Source organism: Amphiura filiformis, chromosome 1 (genome assembly GCF_039555335.1).
Source record: "Amphiura filiformis chromosome 1, Afil_fr2py, whole genome shotgun sequence".
NCBI classification, from domain to species: domain Eukaryota; kingdom Metazoa; phylum Echinodermata; class Ophiuroidea; order Amphilepidida; family Amphiuridae; genus Amphiura; species Amphiura filiformis.
Window position 1 is genome coordinate 16132623 of NC_092628.1, and position 5044 is coordinate 16137666.

Sequence of the window (5044 nt, forward strand, 5' to 3'; positions counted from 1 at the left end):
TTCATCTGCTATCTACTGCTGATAGCACATTACTTCATCTGCTATCTACTGCTGATAGCACATTACTTCATCTACTATTATCTGAGAATTGAGATGGAAATATCAAAAATTCTGAAAATATCTGATATACCCTGCTGATTAATCTCTGTTTTGACACGGTCTTTCATCAACAATATGAAATACAGGGAAGAATTACCTTATCACAGTGACGGGAAACAACTTTCATTAGCCTTATTAAATAATATTAATACCACCACCATCATTATCATTGAATCTGATTAATTTTGAACTGAATAGGATGAGCAATATATTCAGGTATAGATATAGACCTCAGCTCATACAGTGTCAATTAAGCTCAATTCATATAAGATATTTAATAAATGTTTTACATAGGCCTACCTCTACCGCTGGAACCTGCTCCTGCTGTTGGTCTAGGGCCCTCTGCCTGGAGTATAAAAATGTAATAGCATTCATTAAGTTAACAATATTTTCTTTTATTGTTCCGGAATTTAATATTATTAGCACTATTTAATATCACAAATGCTCCTTATACATGTTATACGGAAAGACCCCTGTTTTGGACCACGCACTCAAAAGACCCCTGAATTGTAGAGCTCTAAAAGCCGGGACTGAAAGAACTTTGATTTTTATCATTTCAGCTCTACAAGACCTCAAAATCGCCCATTCCTCGTTTATTTTTCATGCGAGTTTTCAACTAGAAACAGTTTGCTGCCAAAAACCCACCATGTCCAGTTCCAACTTTTAAAAAAGCAAAAGATGTGCCCTGACCATGCCAAGTGGAGAAGAATCAGATGCAAGTGCACACCCCCTGATGCCCACTGCATCAAGTTACATTTGGGTATATATCATTTTATTGTCCCCAGGCTTTTTGCTCTGATTCTTCGTGATTTTTATTTCATGTTCATACCTTAGTAGTCCGGCTCAGAAATTGTGCTGAAATACAAAATTCAAAAAATAAAAAGTCAGTACGCTACATTCCCAGGGGGCCACTTATATGCTTTTATGTGTTGTCATCATCAAGCAGGCCCTCAAATTTCACACCCTAAACACGGATCTCGAGCATGTGAAAATACCTACCCTAATCACCAGACTTGTAACGAGTCATGACTCGAGACTCGACTTTTCAAAAATGAAATGACTCGACTCGGATTTCCAAATTTTCCCCATAGAGATTGTACAGTGACTCGAGTCATGTGACTCGACTCGACTCGAGATATTGCAAGGAATGACTCGACTCGACCATGAAATGATGTGACTCGTTACAACTCTGCTAATCACTGACCTTCTTGTAATAAAGGGAGGCTTTTCACTGACCACTAATATTTAGGCACCCTTTTCACCCCCACCATAAAAAGATACCCTTTTCACTGACCAGAAATGCCAGAAAAGGTGGTCAATAAACCGGCCCTTCATGTCCTCCAAATCCATACCTTCAATCGCCGACCTCATGTCTGTGAAATGGTGAAATCCATACCCTAAACGCTGACCTTTGTTGAAATGTACACCCTTTTTCCCAAAGTAGCATGAAATAGCTACACTATTCGCGGTCCCCGCGGACCGCGACTATGCGTGAAAAAAGTACCCTTTCCCGTGGATTTCTGCTCGGTGATGACAACACATATGTATTGAGTGCCCCCCCCCCTGGGCTACATTCTTAAACTTAAAAGGTACATTTATACAGTTCGAAAGTTTTCTGTTACCGTTTCAAGCAAAGACCAGTGGCGGCGCGGCGCCGCCAGTAGTATGAGGGGTATTCCCCCCCAACTAAAAAACAGTGGCATAGATTGGGGGGAGTGGGGTTGAAAAACATTTCTTGAAGTATAGTGCATTTAGCACCTTTTGGCGACATAATAAGTTTATGGTACAATTGCGAGCGAACCGAAAAATGTTGCCATTTTGAAGCTAAACTGTTGAAATATGGTAGGTCTACTCGTACAAAAATGGAATGAATTCGCGCGAAAAAAAAAAATGTATGAGGTTTATTTGGTCAGAAACCCACATACAGGTGTCAACATTGGAGGGATGATTATATGGACCACCCCCTTGGCAAAATGCCCCCTCCCCCGTATATACATGCACCTATGCCAACTTAAAAGCTTCACCTCCCCCGGCTTCCCCAGTCAGACAAATATAACTATTTTGAGCAAAGAATGGTGAATTTTTTCCCCACCCCGGATTTCACTTTGCCCCCCCCCCCCCACACACACCCTCCCCCACCCCCACACATTGCCTCCCCCTGCCAAGAAAATTCCTAGTGCCGTCCAGGCGGCGGATGACATGATCGAGCCGGCAACTTGTGAAACCGCCCGGCCGTATGGCATTTTCCAATATAGTCGGTTAGTTTTGTGGGGTTCATTATCGAACCCCAACGGTTTTAGCTTGTATTTGTATTATTTATCAACATAGGCCTATTTGTTTGTGATATTTCAAGCGTTTTAAAATTTCAAAATAATCCCATTCAATTACACGGTTGACGATGAAAATTTACTGAATTTAGAGAATGCAATGCGGCCACCACCTGGTGCCGTCATGGCAATGACAGGTATCTACATTCTACATCACCAAGATTCAAACATATATAGCATAGCCCAAGTACCTTTCACTACATGTATATGCTCACCTACAGTTTGTTCTGGGGTCATCCTACCCGATGGAGGAGGTTCTTCCTTCATTTGTTGTGCCAACCTCTCTAATAAAGTAGGTCTAGCTTTACCTTCTTCTTTTTCTTGTCTAGATTTAGTACTTTCTTCGTTATCGTCGTCTGAGTCTAAGTCCTCATCTTTGTTATTCCCTTTCCCCCTAGATAAAGGTGGTCCAATATAATGACGATTCATTTTCTTGTGTTTTCGGTGTTATATCAATTATGCCAATTTTATAATAGACCATGTAGGGCCTAACTATTATGCTGATGTATGGAGATTGGGATTTAGATTTATGCAAATTATATTCTTATTCTATAAAGCATAAATATAGAGGCCTAATTCCGCTAAATCAGGTCAAACAGGGGGAAACCGATAATCATTTATAGCCGTTTCTGGACTGCAGTATCAAGATTAAGAAAAATATAAAACAAAACATTTTGGAAAGAGTATTTTTTTTGTTATGATTTACAACAACAAAAAAAGAAGAATTGCCCCAAATCACTTTTTTGTGATTTTCTCCATATTATTATTACACCAAATCTGATATACCGTATTCGTTGATGTCTTGCATTTCAAAAATGTAGCTTATGCTTTCATATGTCTTGCGTGAATAATTAAGAAGTTATATTACATGATTATGGGGTATGTACATTACTTGTACAGTGCAGGATCTGTCTTAATTCTTTTACCAAAAAATAATATCAAAGTTCAATTTGGTGATCAGAAGTTTTGATGAAGGTTTCCGTTATGGTGGTATGGTTGCCTGAAGAACCAAACCACCATTACGGAAACCTTCATCAAAACTTCTGATCACCAAATTGAACTTTGATATTATCCTGCACTGTAAAGTAATGTAGGCGTACATACCTCATAATCATGTAATTATACAGTTCTACTGAGATTACACTTTATCAAGTATAGTACTCACTTTTTAACAGCGGACTTTTCATCCCTATTTTCGTTGTGCACCTGTTGAGGACTCCCATCATTGCTTGTAGATTGCGGTTGATCTTGACCCAGAGAGTTTGCCTTTGTGTCAGTTGATGTGGCTATTCCGCCCACTTGTTTAGCTGAAAAACATTATGTTGTGTCAGGTTTGATTAGTTATCAGTTTCTGTTTCTTAACCTAGTGTTTATCAGCTTTGTATATATATACCCTGGTGGTATACACCCGGGTATACATCACTTAATCGGCTATCGGAAATGGAGAGGTTACTACTTCATCTACTATATTCTACTGATAGCATATTACTTCATCTATACTATATACTAGAGCGATAACCGCACCATAGCTGAACCATGTGGCTTCGGCAGTATATTGTGGTATGCCTATACCACTGTCACCCGGAGTCTGTAATGGACATAATCTCGAAATGCTACGAAGGTATGACCGCCCGAGTGGTGTTAATGAAACAGGAAAAGTAAAGAATATAAAATGAACTAGAGCAACTGTGCCCTTTGCAAGGGCACGAGGTAGCCTACCATAAGTTAGGCGGATGACTGTGACGATCTGATCAAGCAGCAATACTGCGCAGGATAGTATTAATTTTAATAAGATTGTTTCATTAATTGCCGTTTTAATATACCTTGATCGTGAGAAGCTGGCATTTTGAAAACTTTAACTTAAAATATTTAAAACATGTTAAGAATGTCATAAGGATCATTGCATTTAAATTTCAGCTCAATTGAAGCATTTTGAAAACTTGACCTTTGACCCCTTTATTGCCCCTTAATGACCTTAAATGAATTTTAAAATATTTTCAACATGTTTAGAATGTCATAAGGATCATTGCGTTTAAATTTCAGCTCAATCGGAGCATTTTGGAAAAGCTGACCTTTGACCCCTTTATGACCCCTTAATGACCTTAAATGAATTTTAAAATATTTTTTAAATCTTTAGAATGTCATAAGGATCATTGCATTCAAATTTTAGCTCAATTGAAGCATTTTGAGAACCTTGACCTTTGACCCCTTTATGACCCCTTAATGACCTTAAATAAATGTTTAGAATGTCACAAGGATCATTGCATTTCAATTGAAGCTCAATCGGAGCATTTTCAGTTAAAATTACCTTTTTTGACCCCTGTGACCCCTGGATGACCTCCGATGTTTGGAAATATTTTTATTATATTCTTTATGTTTTCCTCTTTCATATGACACCACTCATGGGGTCATACCTTCGTGGCATTTAAAGATATGTCCATTTCAGACCAAATGGTTAGTCAGTTAGTAAGCTAGTAACTTAGTAAGCTAGTAACTTAGTAAGCTAGTAAGCTAGTAAGTAAGCTAGTAACATTCACTCTTATAGGCTGATACCATTTCATGGTTCAGCAATAAATATACGGTACCTACTGTTGATACCACATTACTTTATGATTACT

General features: G+C 38.5%; 1 long non-coding RNA gene across 1 annotated transcript; it reads right to left on the minus strand.

Annotated features, from left to right (window-relative positions):
• Positions 1–434: 434 nt before the first annotated feature.
• LOC140165679 (uncharacterized) lies at positions 435–2806 on the minus strand. The gene is made up of 3 exons (XR_011860753.1): positions 2642–2806; positions 929–954; positions 435–445 (listed from the first exon to the last, which is right to left on the minus strand). It is a non-coding gene; the product is annotated as an uncharacterized lncRNA (long non-coding RNA).
• Between the last annotated feature and the right edge of the window lie 2238 nt (positions 2807–5044).